We start from the raw sequence: 18,766 nt of genomic DNA on the forward strand, positions 1-18,766 counted from the left end.
CTGTCAACAATGAAATGTTAACCCTATGCTACTTTTTCTGCATGTTCTCAAATGTCATATCGCAATGCTTTGTCCTAACTTGTAATATTTTTGTATAAAATTTTTTAGGAGTTCCTTGTAATTTCTTTATAATTTAAAAATATATTAAACACAAAGTGTTTAGTAAAGTACAGAAGACAATTAGTAATGTTTCTTGGTTGTTGGGTTTGTATGATCAATTATGCAAACAACTCACATTTTAAGAACTAGAACCAGTGGGGTGGAATCTACATAGAAAAAGATACCACAATTTTATTTAAAAAACACACAAACAAAAACACCTTAGTAATAGTAAGTAATCCAGTGTCAGAATGGGCTCTACCAGAAAAATCTAAAGCAGAGGTTGGAGGGCTACTGGATAGGACTCTTTTCATTCAGGCACTGAATAGAAATGTCAGGAAGTGAAACTCTTGCAGTAAAAATCCAGTCACACTGAACTCAGTCTGAGATCAGACATTTGAAAACATCAGCTTCCAGAAATGCATATGTTCAAATGTAGGGGGTTTTGAAAAATCTACACATTGTCAGATCCTTTTCCATATAAGCTTTTTTTGACTGATGGAAAGATTTTTAAAAGTAAAAGGAACTCAGCAAACAAATTCTTAACCCTAGGTTAATTATCTGATTTCCCAACTTGGCGAGCAGTATCCCCAAGTAGGAGACGGAAATAGAGAACTGCACATTCGGCATGGATAGCATAATAAAGGTCTACCTACAGTCCTAAAATAATGTGAGTTTAATGTGACATAAAAAATGTAGCTATGTACTATGTCTTTATTTCCAGTGAAGTGGTTGAAATATTTTAGCATATGGAAATAAATTTGAAGTTGGACAAATATGATGTTGAAATATCTCTTATGATGAATCAAGACTAAATGAGAGGTAAGTAAATTTTACTTTTTTAACAATCTCGATAAATCTAGAGTTCATTGAAACCTTTTTTAAAATAAGGTTCCTGCCCTACAAGGTATGTGCACTGCTCTTCATGCTTGTTTATATGCCATAGAAGTGCATGTATATACAGAAATTGGGAAATGATAAATTCCCATTTCCAAGCTCCCAATTCCTTCTCAGTTGTAACCACTGTCAATATGTGTCCTTCCAGACATTTTTAATATGTGCTTTTTTTTAAAAAAAAAAAAATGGGGTTGTAGTATTTATTGATTTCAGAAAGACTTTCGTTGAAATTGTCAGGGGCTTTTGTCCTATAAGTACAAGTACTTTCCTATACCGCAAAGCAGTGATCTTCAACCAGTGTGCTGCAAGAATTTTTAAAACATGCACTACCTGATTATTTATTTAGGAGCACTGACCTCTTTTCCCTTAGATTGTTATTTTAAAAAAATGACAACAGCCAACACAATGATAGCCATCTGGTGTGAATGATTCGAGGTGAGACTTGTTAGATTGGCAAAATATGTACTTTTGTGTGGGCTGCAGAATTTTAGTAACTAGTTTATGTGCCATGAGATCAAAAGGTTGAAAATCACTGTCAAAGAGGTTAAGAGCATGAATTCTGCCTGATTGCCTAGTATGGGTCCCAACTCCACTACTTACTAGTTATTTGACCTAAGGAGTTACTGTCCTGACTTTCCTGTCTATAGAATGGGACTAGTGGAATGAGGTAGGAGGATCAAAATTGTTCATATACCTGTATTTAAAGCCCTTAGGGAATAGTGTCTGGCTGTGTAAAGTGCACTATATGCTACCATAATTTTGATTTTTAATAGTTGTGTTGTCTCCTATTATAAACAACTAGTGTCCTGGTGCACAGATTTGTGCACATTGAAAGGAAATTAATTAGAAGAAATATTTTGATATTGCTATTCACATCTTGCTAATGAAAAGAAAATAGGATTCTGCCGAGTCTCCTTTCTACCCACTCCAGGACTTCTGTGAGGATCAAATGAGATGAGGCACAGACATTTGGTTAAACTGTAAAACAATTGCACCTGGCTATAAAGCAAGTTGTGTTCCTGGGCTGAAGAAACTCCAAGGAGGCTAATCGCTAGGGAGAGAAAGCCGAGCGTTGCTATGTGACATCATTACCCGGGGCCCACAACCACTGTCTCTGGGCTGAGCTGTGGGCCGCATTTTGCGCCAAGGGACCTCTGCAGGGTTGGCTGCGATTTGGTGGGGTGTTGCTCCAGGGTGGTGGCGGGGCCTGTATCCCACTTGGGGGAAGCTGAGTGTTGGTTTGTTGGTGCCAGGTCCACGGTGCCGTTTATTTTTAAACTAGAGGCCTGGCGCACAAAAATTTGTGCACTGTGGGGGGTGGGGGGTCCCTCAGCCCGGCCTGTGCCCTCTCGAAGTCTGGGACCCCTTGGGGGATAACCACCTGCTGGCTTAGGCCCGCTCCCCGGGGGATTGGGCCTAAGCTGGCAGTCAGACATCCCTCTGGCAGCCCGGGAGCCCTCGGGGGATGCCCACTTGACAGCAGGGAGCAGGCCTAAGCTGCACTCGGACATCCTTAGTGCTGCTGAGGAGGCGGGAGAGGCTCCCACCCCACCGCTGTACTGGCAACTGTCAGCCTGGCTTTTGGCTGAGCAGAGCTCCCCCTATGGGAGTGTACTGAGCACCAGGGAGCAGCTCCTGCATTGAGCATCTGCCCCCTGGTGGTCACTGTGTGTCATATTGACCAATCATTCCCAGTTGTTCTGCTGTTAGAGTCAATTTGCATATTACCCTTTTATTATGTAGGACTAGAGGCCTGGTGCACAAAATTTGTGCATGGGTAGGGTCCCTAGGCCTGGCCAGCGATCAGGGCCGATCTGTGGGGCAACCAGCAGGGCAATTGGGGGGCCCCCACTGGCACCCGCCTTGGCCGGCCTGGTGCCACCTGCTCGCGGCCCTGCCCCCCGCCACCACCACCAGTCGCCTCCCTCTGTGGGGTGACCGGCAGGGTAATCAGAGAGACCATGCTATCACCCACCTTGGCTGGCCTGGGGCCTGTGGGCTGGGGGCAGCTCCTGCATTGAGCGTCTTCCCCCTGGTGGTCAGTGCACGTCATAGCGACCCGTCTTTCCACTGGTCGTTCCGCCATTCAGTCAATTTGTGTATTAGGCTTTTATTATATAGGATGGCCAGTGTGCATCATCGCAGCTCCTGCATTGAGTGTCTGCCCCCTGGTGGTCAGTGCACGTCATAGCACTTAGCCTTCCTATAAAATAAAACCCTAATATGTAAATTGACCTACTGGTGGAATGACGCACACTGACCACAAAGGGATAGACACTCAAAGCAGGAGCTGCCCCCTGGTGGTCAGTGTGCTCTCACAGGGGAGTGCTGCTCAGCCAGAAGCCGGGCTCAAGGCTGGAGAGTGCAGCAGTGTTGGTAGGAGCCTCTCCTGCCTCCGCTGCAGGTGGGCAGTAAGGAGCGAGCAGTCCGAGACTGTGAGAGGGCGCAGGCTGGGCTGATGGGACACCCTCCCCTCCCCCCTGCCCTCCAGTGTGCACATTTTGTGCACCAGGCCCCGTGTGTGTGTGTGTGTGTGTGCGTGTGTTTATAACAGATATTTGTTTGTAGCACAAATTCACCAGTTGATTATGATGCACATCCCTAGTTAATAGGCACATTCAAAGAATTGCAACTCACCCATTTTCTGGCATTAAATTAATCTGTTATTTCAAGAGGAGTCATTTAGGAATTTGTAGAAAAGACATTTCGTGGGAACAAGAGAATAATTTAGACCAAGAAATGATGACCATTTGGCAGGAGTGAGGGAAAACAACTGATTTTTTTAAGCCTATGTTACTAGTCACTAAATGTTGAAGCTATCGTTAAGTTTTGGTAAATATGGAAGACAATATTTGCCACAGTACATTATATAGGTTAAGTTTAATTGTGTGCTTCATAGAAGTACCAGAATACTTAATGGTCTATACTAATATTGGTGGGAGCTAAATTTCTGGTCCATGTGCAAATGAATAGACATTCTTTTTAAAAAATATATATATATTTTATTGATTTTTTACAGAGAGAAAGGGAGAGGGATAGAGAGTTAGAATCATCGATGAGAGAGAAGCATTGATCAGCTGCCTCCTGCACACCCCCCACTGGGGATGCGTGCCCACAACCAAGGTACATGCCCTTGACCGGAATCAAACCTGGGACCCCTCAGTCCCCAGGTCGATGCTCTATCCAGTGAGCCAAACTGGCTAGGGCAGACATTCTTTTTTTACTATTTTTACACATTTCACCCTCTCAAGTCTTGGGGCTTTTTTTTGTTACTTCCTAAAGCAAATACTTGTTGGCGATCTGGTATGTCCCAGGTATGTTTACCAGTGTAAGTATGCCTGGTGTGTAGGCCTCCTGGGAGATTAGAAACTTGGCTGCAGTGAGAGGGCCTGTGAAATGGGTTAACGGTTATGGTTGTCAATGAGAATTCGTAGCAATGCCTAGGGGTAGGGGCTGTGGAATAGAGGCTGGCAGGAACTGGGTGTCTTCCTGATTAGTAACTGAATTGAAATGGCTGAGGAAGCTTTGTCTCCTACATTCAGTCACATTCTCATCTCTCCAGACTGAGATACCTGCACCTCCTGAAAGGTGTCTTCCCCTCTATTCATGTAATCACCTCCTCCTAATATGCCTTCTTCCCTCCCTCATTTTCTTAATCCTTAATTGTCAGGTTCAATCATATCAAGTGCTTCTGGGGAAGAAGGCCACCCACCAACTCCTTGCCCACTTCCTTCCTCTGCCTTCACTGAGAGTGAGGTGTCAGCGCCTAGACATAGCTCTGCTTATAGAATTGCTTCCTATCTGCTCTGATATTATTAGACTGAGTTCCTGAAGGGCAAAATCTATCTACTGTACTTCTCTCTGGATCCCCAGAGCCTAGAACAGTGCCTGGAAAAGAGTAGTTGTTGGATTCATTTGAGGTGGTGGTAAGAGTGGGAAGGCATTCCTGGAGAGTGAATTTTAAAAATCAGAACACAATTATAAAAAGCACCACCTCTTTCCTATAGATGTGAATGTGAACAGTTCCTTTACATCTGAACGTCAATTTCTTACCTGTAAGAAATATCTATCAGTCTTTTTTTATTCCAGATGAATTTTTGGAGAGTTTGTTCTAGGTCTGTGAAATACCAGATATTAAGCTGTATTACAAAGCCACTGTCCTCAAAACTGCCTGGTACTGGCACAAGAACAGACATATAGACCAATGGAATAGAATAGAGAACCCAGACATCGACCCAAACCACTATGCTCAGTTAATATTTGACAAAGGAGGCAAGAACATACCAGTACAATGCAGTCAAGACAGTCTCTTCAATAAATGGTGATGGGAAAATTGGACAGATACATGCAAAAAAAGAAAAAAGAAAAAAAATGAAACTAAACTACCAACTTACACCATACACAAAAATAAACTCAAAATGGGTAAAGGACTTAAACGTAAGATAGGAAACCATAAAAATATTAGAGGAATCCACAGGCAGCAAAATCTCAGACATATGCCAAAGCAATATCTTCACTGATACAAGCTCCTAGGGCAATGGAAACTAAAGGGAAAATAAACAAATGGGACTACATCAAAATAAAAAGCATCTGCACAGCAAAAGAAACCATCAACAAAACAACAAGAAAGCCCACTGCATGGGAGGACATATTTGCCAATGTTGTCACAGATAAGGATTTAATCTCCAACATTTACAGGGAACTCATACAACTTAACAAAAGGAAGCTAAACAACCCAATCAAAAAATGGGCCCTAGTCGGTTTGGCTCAGTGGATAGGGCGTCGGCTGCGGATTGAAGGGTCCCAGGTTTGATTCTGGCCAAGGGCATATGCCTGGGTTGTGGGCTCGATCCCCAGTAGGGGGAGTGCAGGAGGCAGCTGATCAATGATTCTCTCTCATCATTGATGTTTCTCTCCCTCTCCCCTCCTCTCTGAAATCAATAAAGAAATATATTTTTTAAAAAATGGGCAATGGATCTAAATAGATACTTTTCAAAAGAGGACATAAGGAAGGCCATATGAAAACATTCTCAAAGTCACTAATCATCCAAGAGATGCAAATCAAAATGACAATTAGGTACCATCTCACACCTGTCAGAATGCCAATCAACAAAACAAACGACAAGTGCTGGTGAAGATGCAGAGAAAAAGGAACCCTCGTGCGCTGCTGGTGGGAATGCAGACTGGTGCAGCCACTGTGGAGAACAGTATGGAATTTCCACAAAAAACTAAAAATGGAACTCCCATTTGACCCAGTGATCCCACTTCTAGGAATATATCCCAAGGAACCAGAAACACCAATCAGAAAGGGTATATGCACCCCTATGTTCATAGCAGCACAATTTACCATAGCTAAGATTTGGAAACAGCCTAAGTGCCCATCAGCAGATGAGTAGATTAAAAAACCATGGTACATCTACACAATGGAATACTACACTTCGGTAAAAAAGAAGGAATTCTTACCATTTGCAACAGCATGGATGGAACTGGAGAGCATTATGCTAAGCGAAATAAGCCAGTCAGAGAAAGATAAATATCACTTGATCTCACTCGTTTGTGGAATATAATGAACAACATAAACTGATGAACAAAAACAGATCCAGAGACAGAGAAGCATTGATCAGACCATCAAACCTCAGAGGGAAGGTAGGGGAGGGTGAGGGTAAGGGGGAGAGATCAACCAAAGGACTTATATGCATGCATATAAGCCTAACCAATGGACACAGAGGGCATGAGTGGGAGAGTGAGGGGGAGGGAATGGGGGGATAAGGACACATGTGTAATACCTTAATCAATAAAAAAAATTATTTTTAAAGAGAAATATCTATCGGAGATATCTTGCTTTTGAGGTTTTAAGGATTCACAGTCATACAGATTATTTAGCCCTGTAACTAGCATAATGAGGCTCTCATACTTGGCATGATTATTATTGTTACTATTTTTACTGTTCTAAACATGCCAGAGAAAACAATTGTTTCACAGGGTAATTTGTTGAAAATAATCCTATATAACAAAGAGCTAATATGCTAATTATACTGGACGGCCGAATGACCATCTGGATGGCCTTCAGGACGAAGCTGGGGTTGCTAGGGCTGAGACAGCCGGGGCTGTGAGGGCCGAGCCCCTTGCACGAATTTTGTGCATCGGACCTCTAGTGGGTTATAATTACATGTACAAAGCACTATTACGGGAGTGAATGGGGAAGTAGTTTATTGAACAAGCTATTATTTACAATTATATTTTGTTAGGATGGGACATCTTAAAATATGTTAATTGTTTTTGCACGCAGCCTCGTTAAATGGTGATGATGATGTATGTGTCATCAGTTCCCTGTGTTACTTTATCTGTATTTTTGGTGTGTCTTGCCCTTAGTCTACTACATTTTATGATTTTTTTTAAGTTGTCAGGAATTGGGAAATGCACTTTTAAAAGCAACTCTGTGCCAAACATCCATTTTGTAATCTATTATTTATAGAAAAACATTAGAAATGGCATCAATATTAAGAAACAAGGTTCTAAAGGCATAGCGTTTCACATTTCACTTTTTGGCTTTTATTTCAATAATCTCACTTTGACCTCAAGGTCAAAATAGCAGTCCACTTTTGTGGGTGTTTGGTCACCTCTGTTTTCAGGCATAGAAGTTTCGGTCTAGGTCATTTACTTCGATGGTAATAATACATAGTAATTTTAGATATTTTTAAAGTAAAGAGGGTGTGTGTGTGTGTGTGTGTGTGTGTGAATGAGAAAAATTACAAGTACAAGTTTTATCTAGTTTTAGGCATGGTTCTTAAGTGCTGCTAATTATAGGCCTTTCAGCCATTTCAGGAATGGCATCCCACTCACCCACGTGGGGTGTGCAGCATGAGGAAGAAAGAGAAGTGTTGCCTAACTCACTGATACTGTGGAGTTGTTTGTTCCGGTAGCATACTCACTCTCCACTCCTACCTCTCACCTACCTGGACATAGCCTCTGTTAGTTACATAACATTCACACTGCCAGGCATTTGTAAACAAAACCGCTAAGTTTTATTTTAACATAAAGGGGATTATGCTCTACTTGTTTTTGTGTGGCTGATTTTATTTCACTTAATATATTAAAACGTCTTTCTCTCATTCTTTAAAGAAACCTTATTGAGTTCTAATTGACAAAGTACATATTTAAATTGTCGTTTACATATTGACCTGTGTATACACCTGTGAAACAATCACACAGAATAAACCTGTCACCTTAAGTTTTCTCATGCCCCTTGACTATCCTTCTCTCTCCACCTCCTTCTCCTGCTCCTGCCATTCTTGGGCAACCACCGATTGGCTTTCTGTAACTATAAGTTGCTTACATGTTCTAGAATTTTGTAAAAATGAAATCATTATGTACATTTTTTGGTGGGGGAGGCAGTCTAGTTTCTTTCACTCATGTTTTATAAATGAATAGTTTATTATTTTTTATTGTTAAGTAATAGTATGTTGTATGGATATACCGTAACCTGTTGATGAACATTTGGGTTCTTCCACTATTTGGCTATTGCTAATAATGTTCCTATGAAGACTTGTGTACAGACTTATTTGTGTATTAGGCATGCTTTCATTTCTCTTGAGTAAATACCTAGGAATAGAACGGCTGGGAAATATTATGTGTTTATTTTTCTAAGAAACTGCCAAACTTTTTAAAAGTGGTTGTATAATTTATTGTTTTACATTTCAACCAGCAGTTCATGAGAGTTCCAGTTGTTCTGTAAACTTACCAACGTGGAATGGTCAGTCTTTCAATACAAAAGTCTTTTAAATAATTTTAGATTTACAGAGGAGTTGCAAAGATAGTATAGTAAGTCCCTATATCCTTTACCCAGAACCCCCTGGGAGTAGTATAGTAGGCATACTTATCAAACTAAGAAATTAACATTGATACAATACTTTTAACAAAACCAAAATTTATTCAGATTTCACTGCCCCCTCCCACTCGCCCCCCCTCCCACATCCAGTCGAGACATGGCTCAATGCCATCATGTCTCCTTGGTCTCCTCCAATCAGCAACACCGTCTGTCTCCCTGTTTTTCATGACCTTGCCATTTTTTGAGAAGCCTGGTCAAGTATGCTCTAGAATGCCTCTCAAGCTGGGTTTATCTGATGTTTTCTCATGATCAAGCTGGCATTTTGGATTTTGGGAAAGAGTATAACAAAGTTTAAATGTAATCACATCATTACAAGGAGTACGCCACATCAACATGATTATTATTGGTGATGTTAACTTTCATCATTTGGCAAACACAGCGTCTGCAAGGTTTCTCCACTGTTAAGCTTCTGGTTTTCTTTTCACATACTCTATTCATTAGAAGCGAGTTACTGATTCCTCGCTGTAGGGGAGAGAAATTAAGCTCTACTTCCTGAAGCTTAAAATAATCTGGACGTGTTTTAAAAAGCACTGCAATAATTCATACTATTAGGGGGATAACGAGGCCCTGCAAGTATCCTGTATTCTCCTTTAAGTTATGCCCTCCAATTTTTACAATCTTCAGTGGAGCTTGCCTGTGTCAGTTACTACTGTGTTTTAACGGTGATTCCTTATTTTACTCATCCCTTCTACATTATTTGGAATTCTGTAAGGAAGATCTGTACAGCCCTTTTCTCATGTTTACCTATCTAATCATTTATTTATATCAGTGCAAAGTATGGTAATCCCAGATACCAGCCTCACTTCTGACATCGACTACAAATTTGGGGATCCCCAAGACTGCCTTCCGATTTCATCATTCGCTGGGGGGACTATTAGAACTCAGCAAAGCCCTTTTACTCACAGTTAGGTTTTTATTAGAGCAAATTAAAATCAGCCAAGGGAAGAGGAGCAAAGGATAGGGTTCATGAGAATTTCCATTTATTTGCCGTCCACCAAAATACCATGAAGAAACTGTTCTCTTACCCTGAAAATTCCCCTGTACAGCCACTTCATAGTCAACTCCTCAATCCTGGATCTGTTTATCATTCCGATAGTTTCATCCTCTCCAGGATGGCAGATAAATGAAATAACATATGTAGCCGGACATGATGTATCAAGGAAGGGCCCTGCTATAAACAGGCGGCAGGGGTTGGGGGTGTAGGCCTAGGTTAGGTCTGAGTCAGGAGGCTATACCTCTGGACTGTGAGCTTTTCCCTGCCTCCTTAGGTGGGACAGGATGGCCCAAGCCAGGACAGTTAGCTATTTCCCTTCCCCGGATCAGTTAGGCTCTGTGCAGACCCCAGCGGGTTAGGCTGTGGTTAATTTCTCCTGAGGGCAGCCTCTTAGGAAGAAGAGTGTGGCTCATTTCAGAGTGGTTCCTTTCCCCTCCTTCCGCCAGAGGCACGAGGGCATTGTTCTCAGATTTTAAAAAAAATTTATTTTTATTGATTTCAGAGAGAGGGAGAGAGAGCAGTATCAATGATGAGAGGGAATCCTTGATGGGCTGCCTCCTGCACATCTCCACAGTGGGGATCAAGCCTACAACCCAGCCATGTGCCCTGACCAGGAATTGAACCATGACCTCCTGGTTCATAGGTCGATGCTCAACCACTGAGCCACACAGGCAAGACTGTTTTACTGTGAGCACCTGGTCCAGCTCCTGTAGCTAAAACTCACAAAAGTGAACCCCCCCTGCCCCCCCCCCCCCCACTTCTTGTGACTGAGTCTCTCTGGACTTTTAAACTCTCAGACGTGTCCTCACTAAGCCTCCAGCAATTCACAGTTACAGTTCAGGTTTTCCTATCCCAGCACTGGACCCATGACTGTTTCTACTCTTGAGTTTCCGCTTCTATAAACCATGATTGCTGTGTCCACCCCATCTGTCTCTCCATCTCGGAGGCAGAGGTTTTCTCTGAGTCCTCATTTCCCTTCCGGATCCAAGAGAATATGTTGACTTTTTAGTCTGCTCCGGTTTTTTACTTGTTAAGACAGAGCAGTAGATTCCAAGACCCACTCTCCTGTCCAAGACCCTTACTTGTTGGACAGGAAACCGGAAGTTGTCTCCCACCTTTCGAGGACCCTTTACTAACACGGGACCTACTTGAATAATCGAGGGTTATCTATTTCAAGGTCAGCAGATAAGCAACTTCCTTTCTGTCTGCAGCCTTCATTCTTCTTTGCCATGTGGCAGACTACCGTGTTCACAGGTTTGGGGGTGGACATCTTTTGGGATGTCATTGTTCTGCCTATCATACACCACTATATCTCTTTTTTTTTTTCAAAAGTCTACTTTAAAGAAGATGAAATGTTCAAGAATACAGGGTTAGCAATCACTCCTGCTACTGCTAAGCAGCTCTTGTTGCTGAATGACATGTAGAGAGGCTGAGCTGTCCACCCCTTCCTTTCATTCCAGCAGGTGTTACTCTGTGCATTGCCCAGAAAAGCCAGATGGCAGTGCAGGAAACCAGTGCTCTCCTGTTTTCCTGAGTTCTGTTACTCAGAAGCTCAGGTTCCTCGGAGAACTTAGTGGACTTTCGGTCACATACGAGTGTTATAAAGAAACATGAAGGAAGAGAGATTTCTCTCCAGACTTCATGGGTGGTGGCAGGGGCACTGGGAACACAGAGGAGAGAGACTAAAAGAATGAAAAATCTGTGGACTCCAAGGGCAGAGAAGACCATTTCCTGCTTTCAGACAGCACTACTGTGTAGTTCAAATATTCTGAGAGGAACAGCACTAAGGTGTGTCTAGGCATGTGGGACCTGTGCTGCCAAATGATGTTCATGTACCACCCAGCCAGTGTGGCTCAGTGGTTGAGTGTCAACCTATGAACCAAGAGGTCACAGTTCAATTCCCAGTCAGGGCACATTAAGGTTGCAGGCTCCATCCCCAATCTGATGCAGCCAGTCAATGATTCTCTCTCATCATTGATGTTTCTCTTCCTTTTGCTTTCTCTCTGAAATCAATCAAAATATTATATATATATATATATATATATTTCCAGGGACCAAGGAGTACCTAGAAGTAGCAAAAAACTCGAGTCCTAAAGAGGCCATACATTTACGAAAAGCGCTCTAATCTCTTGCACCAATAAAGCATTATCTGAAGAATACCTCCCTCCCATGCTTTGACATACAGGGGGAAGGTGGTGGGAACTTCATAAAGTACTAGTGCATTTTCTTTTTGACACTGTGTAATGGGGTAGACTGGAGAGTGGCTCAGAGTCAGAAATTACACTTTATCTTTTTAAAAAATTCTATTTCTTTAACACTTGGTTGAATGTCATTTATGCCTGGTGCTTTGCAATTAATTTACCTGAAAGTCATTTATTCTGCTCAAGGTCACATAGTAAATTTCTTCCATGTTCAACTGTATTGAGGAAGAGTAAGAATAAGAATTGCTTTATGTATAAATATATCTTAGCAATCCTATGACAAATGAAACTTAGTACAAATTTTTTAATTGCAGAATATAATAAAAGCTTAAATATAAATTATACTTTGGCAATCAATTTGTTTTGAGACATTTTAGGCAACAGTTGTAGTCAGTTCCGGGGAGGATTTCATCTCAATCTGCTTAAAAATTTCCCCTCTAAAAGTCCAACATTGTAACCTGATAACATTTTTACAAATTCTTTACTATCCCTTAAAAGAAATTCACTAAAATTGCTTCTTGACAGGTAATGACAGCATTTTAAGCAAATAGCCTGAAACTGGTGTTGCTTCATTTTCAATTCTGTGTTTCAAAATGAAATTAGGGTTCTTTAGAGTGAAGACTATTTCTTGAAGAGTCAAATTGAACTGAGAGAAAATAGAAACATCTCAGCAGATCTGAACAGAATGATTTCAAAATCCTTGTGTCGTCCTCACTCTGTCCTAAGAAAGGCAGTCGATTGAAGGTGCTCTCTGAGGCAGGTGCTTCTATGTGAGGTGTTTGGATGACATGACAGTTACAATATTGAACTGACTGCCCTTCCTTTCCATTTTATATTTCTAGAATGTACTATGTGTCTTGAATGAATGATTGCCTGAGTAACTGACTGAATGAGTGAGTTGGACTCATTTACTTTGTGTCACTTATATTTAGGAGAGTCCTTGGCACATGGTTGTGTTGTTGGTGGAAATGGGGCCCATCCACAGAGCTGCAAGAAAAGCATTTCCGGACCCACGCGTGAGGATGAGGACTGTTCCCAGCACCTGGTGTCGGTGTCTCATCCATGACCACGTGGCTCAGCTCCATCTCACTGTGGGAGAAGTCCATCCTGGTCTTCACCAAGCCCAGAGGAAGGGCAGGGTCCAGAGATGCTGTGCCATGGCCTGGCATCGACAGAGATCTGAAGCTGCCATAGTTCAGTTCAGTCTATGCCAAAGAGTGGTCCCGCTCAGCCTCCCTTCCTGTGCAGCTAGCTTAGCCTCTGCTCCCAAGCCCATGCTTGGAGCCGCGTGGTGGCTACAGGGGGAGAACACACATGAACAGGAAAAGGAATGGGCAAAGGCATGCTGCCCAGAGAGGCCTTTGTTAAACTCTGATTATGATCCCTGAGTCCTGGGGGACAGAGGCTTTTCTTTAAGCTAACCAATCTCTTTTCTAATCTTCCATGGGCTTGTGTTGCCTCCTCCCTGGAGCTTTGGCTGCCAATTCTTCCCTAGATCTTCAGGGTTTTGTGTCCCTTATCTAAGCTGATTCTTTTCCTAGCTTAGACACCTTCCCTTTTTGGTGCCATCTTGGCTTCTACTGCACGTGTCCAGCAAAGGAATTTCCTCCATCACTGTCCCCCACCCCCTTCTGTGGGATGGATGGTGGTTCCCTGGGGAGAGGGGACAGCCAGTCCTCCTCCTCCTTCTTCTTCTTCTTCTTCTTCTTCTTCTTCTTCTTCGAGAGAGAGAGAGAGAGAGAGAGAGAATATGTTTGTGTGTGTGGTGTTGTGTCTGAAGTTATAATTCCAGATGGGATCAGGCTCAGCCAATCTAGCTGTCTTCTGTTAACTCCCAGCTGCCTCCACTAACAGTTGGTACTCAAACATCTATTTGGGTTGAATGAAGGAAAGAACAAATAAAGGAATGAATCATGGTAACTCAGGATTAGTAAGGTCCAGTGTTTGCTCTCCTCGCAAGGGTTAAGAAATCTGTACAATCACACCTGCCCCAACTGGGTGTCTAGGCTGGGCTGATCCTTACCAGTTTCCCTTGCCCTGGTCTTTGAATGGAGTAGAGGAAGGAATGTCTGGGTTGAGTCAGCGGAGCTCTGTGCGTCTCACCTAACTTCTCCCTCATGTGCCATGTGAGAACCACAGTGCAGGTTTAACAGACTGCTGGGGGATGACCAAATCCTGCAAGGAGGTGACACACTGCAGATGCTAAATATCATTGTTTGCCGGGGAAAGAAAGGTTCTGGGAGTATGATAATTACTTTTCTTAGAAAAAAAATGTATAAAAGTACCTAATAGTTTTGTTCTTGCACCTGATGTTTAATTAATTGGGATCAGTTATGTATTTACTAGGTTATATGATTTGGCAGTTACTGCTATGCATATTCAGAGAATTATGTGATCCTATAAATCCAAACCGTGTTATTATCAGTGTTATTATAAAAAAGTGTTCTTTTGTTACCTTCAGGTATCTCTTATGTAAAGGCATTTAGCTAACTTCTTGAAAACTTTGATAATGGGGAAAAATGAATCATGGTTATCATCAAGATAGGTGAACATAATTGCTTATGGGACTTCAAACCAGCCTCCATTAATAGCTTCTCTGTGCATTTACTAAGACAATGAGAACAGTAAATTACAAAATAATGACAATACATCAAGGAGGAAATTAAAAATACATTTTGCATAAATATTTGAGATTATGAACCTAAATGAAATGTCAAGATTGTCAATTTAAAGATCTAAGAAGAGTTAATGTTTGAAAATTTGAAATGTTTTGATAAGAAGGTTAAGATGACAGGTGATATTCTAATGATCTTGACATAAGAACTTTAGAATTTGGAGGGAATAGCAAGATAACCTTTAAACCTAACTATTGAGTGTGTGTGTGTGTGTGTGTGTGTGTGTGTCTTAATAGATGAAAAGACTGAGGTCATGAGAGGTTAAGTGAAGGTTATCCAAAGTTTAACAGCTGCAAGTAAATATTCAACAGCTGTTAATAAACATTGAATTGAAGCGGTGGTACAGGACAAAACATGTATTCTGGAGAGCTGGGGCTAGACCTAAGATATATACGCTAATGTTTTGTTACTTCATACATTGAATCAGTGAAAAAAGATACACATATTAATATTTGGACCCAGTTAACATTTTCTCCAATTCATTACTCACAGAGAGTGTGGTGGTGCAGTAGAGATCTGGCTCTGAAAGTAACAACTTGCATAACCTCAGGCAACTCTTGTGATCTTTAAAATTCTGGGGTTTCCCCCTTTTAGTCTGTAGAGTGGAAATGAATAAGGTGCATCACCTATATGGTGATCACAGGTATAGACAGAATCACTTGGAAAACAACTAACTTACGTCCAAGAAGTAATTTTTGCATTACCAACACCCTACTAGAAGATTGCTCACCTGCTGGGCCACGTGACCATGACCTTAAGTGAACTGGCACCTTGTGAGGCATCTTAATGTTTAGTCCTTCTCCCCATATCCAACTGCCAGCATTTCCTCTCCCGGCTCAGCCCCAAACACCTGTACTGTGATGATGAATTTATATGTAGTGACAGTTCAATGACCACAAAGATGGAGAACTCAGTCTCAGCTGAATGATTATAAGAAAGATCTTCTTAAAAACTGCTTTTGCTAGGGTGGTTGTCAAGAGGAGGAGCTCTTGCCCTGCCCCTGGAGGCCCTGGGGGGATTGAGGTGTTGTCCCAGTGGCTGGATGACACGTGGTGTTTGGTTAGTGCTGACACCTGACAGCGTGTCCCACAGGGAGGCCCCGGCTCCCACAGTGCAAGCAGGTGACTCACTCCCAAGAGTGTCTTCCTCTGACGAAGAGCGGAGCAATGGACCTACTACTTTTCTGAGTCCTGCTTCACCCAGATGGAGACCGTGCACACAGTGCCCAGAGGTCTCTGCCTGGTGGTTTCACACAACAGCTGGTTTTGACATGTAGGTCAACCTCTTTCTCTCGGGGCAACCTTCGGCAAGTTCGTAAATTCTTTAATGCTGCCTTTTCTCCTACTTATAAAGCTGTGATAATGCTACCTTTAGGGCTGTTGTAAGGATTAAATATGCCCACATGAAGTGCTCAGTGCCCACTAGTGCAGAACGTGTTAGTTCAGTGATTTTCAACCCGTGTGCCATCCAGCGTGTATGAGACTTTCTGAACCTCAGAGGGAGGGTGGGTGGGAGGAGATCAACCAAAGAACTTGTATGCATATATGCATAACCCATGGACACAGACAATAGGGTGCTGAAGGCCTGGAGGGCCAGGGGCGGGGGCCGGGGGTGGGCTGGGAGAGGTCAATAGGGGAAAAAGGGGGATATATGTAATATTTTCAACAATAAAGATTTCAAAACACACACAAAGTTTTATACCCTAACTTCCATAGAAAGCCAGGTGAAGATAAAATGTTTATTATGTATATATGAGGGCATACTTCCCAAATAGCAAAAGACTAGAGTGACATTAACAGGATCAAAATCATTATCATTATCCTCTATGCAAATTTCCTTAAATTCTGCCTTTTTGCCCCCCATGATTAGGACAAGGTTGAATATCAAGACTCAAACATGCTATTTTGTGCTTTTGTCCAGAAGAGATTTTGTTAAAGGCTGTTTTACATTGCAATTTCTCAAACTACTTGATTCAAACATTGCTTTCCACACACACAGAAACAATTGTGCCATTGTCATCTATGTTTGGTGTGCCCAGCATTGCAGCGATTAGTTTGTGTGCCATGAGGTGAAAGGGTTGAGCATCACTGTGTTCGTGTCCTTCTTTCCAGGCAGGGAGGTGTGCAGTTGTTCCCGTGGATACCGGCCCTGGACAGAGACGGAGGAGGATGGAACCGTCTGCAAAACTGTGGAGACACGGTTACAGTCCCCACGGGACCCCCTTGGCCTTCCCCGCAGGATGGCGGCTGTCCGCTGTGTTTGGGAAGTAGAGCAGGTGGAATTCTCAGGATCCAAGGTGGTTTCTGTGGCCAATTTGGAAAGGTCCTTCTCTCCAGGGTGTGGGCAGTTCTGCCACAGATGTGGAGGTCCTGGCTTCCCTTTCTCAGGGTGCCAGTGCGCCCCACAAATAGTGAGGTTAGCGACCAGAGCAAATAAAGGGCGGTGCCCTCTGCCAGAGCAGAACTGGGAGGTGGGGCGGGGGGTGGAGAGCCCAGGCCACCCTGGGGGCCCATGGGGTCAGAGTCAGGCCATGGATTGAACACACATCCCAGCCAAGGCGAGGGTGAGACCTATATTCTGAAGGACCCTGAAATCTGGACTAGCAGATGTTTGATGCAAAACAGAGCCTTCACTGGCCGCAGAATAATATCCAAATTGCTTCAAAGGACCCTTCATTGCCTTGTAGGGATCTGACCTGAGACCACATGAGGATTAGAATTTCTGTCCTTTATCTCAGGGCTTGTCCTTTATCACCTGGCCACACCCCCAACCTGGCCACATTGGGACAGTCCCAGGAAATGCACTCCCCTCCAGGTGTCCTTCCCATGTGCTTTTATTGTATTAAGGAATTAATAAAACCAGTAATTGTTTAGCTCCCACTATGTAATAAGTATGAATATTAATCCCTCAATTCAGAAACAAATACAACTTTATTTTTTTAAATGTTTTTATTGATTTCAGAAAGAGAAAGGGAGAAGGAGAGAGAGAAACATCAATGATGAGAGAGAATCATTGATCGGCTGCCTCCTGCTGCCCCCCACTGGGGATAGAGCCCACAACCTAGGCGTGTGCCCTTGGCTAGGAATCAAACTGTGACCTCCTGGTTCATGGGTTGACGCTCAACCACTGAACCACACCAGCCAGTCACTACTTTATTTTTTAACTAGAGGCCCAGTGCACGAATTTGTGCACAGGTGGGGTCCAGCCAGCCTGGCCCAATTGGGGTGGATTGGGGCAAACCTGTCCTGAGGAGGAGATGGCAGGAGGTTGGCTGGCTGGCCCGCCCCAACTGGGACACAGTCAGGGCCAGGCTCACCTGGGGGAGGAGCCATGGACCATTGGTGGGCGGGCCTCTCCCCCAATTGGGTTGGGGGGCTGATTGGGGGCAGGGCCAGTCATGGGGAGGGGCTATGGGAAGTGGGCCGGGTAGCCCCACCACTGAATGGGTTGAGGGGGGCTGATTGGGGGTCAGCAGCTAGGGGAGGGACCATGGGAGATTGGCCGGCCAGCCCTGCCCCTGATCAGAGTGGGGGCGGGGGGCGATCAGGGGCAGAGCTGGCTGGGGGGAGGGGCTGCAGGAGGTTGGCTGGCTGGCCATTCCCCCTATTGGGGTAGGGGGGCAATCTGGAATGGGGAGGTTGGCCGGCCGGCCCCTTCCCCTGATCGAGATGGTTTGCTGGCCACAGTGGGGAATCATAGTGACCGGTTGTTCAGGTTGTTACGGTGTTCTGGTTGCTGACTTTTTATATAGAGAGAATATACAGATACTCAACTTCATATGTGGCTTTGAGCTCTAATTCAGATAAACTAGAGGAAAAAGTTAACCTCAGAACTTTCCAGACCTCTCGTCAGGAACCCATCCCCACCCCAGGGTTAAGCTACAGTTCTAGAATTCAAATATGAGGTGGGGTGGGTGGGGTGGGTGGAGAGCCCTGAGGTCCTTGGTTTTTGGTGCCCAGGTTGTTCTTGGGAAGCTATTGTCCCTGCCTGTAAGGTCCCTCCAGGCCTAGCT

This window comes from Myotis yumanensis, unplaced genomic scaffold (assembly GCF_028538775.1).
Source record: "Myotis yumanensis isolate MYYU_CA2020_CCGP unplaced genomic scaffold, mMyoYum1.0.hap1 SCAF_2, whole genome shotgun sequence".
In the NCBI taxonomy this organism is placed as follows: Eukaryota; Metazoa; Chordata; class Mammalia; order Chiroptera; family Vespertilionidae; genus Myotis; species Myotis yumanensis.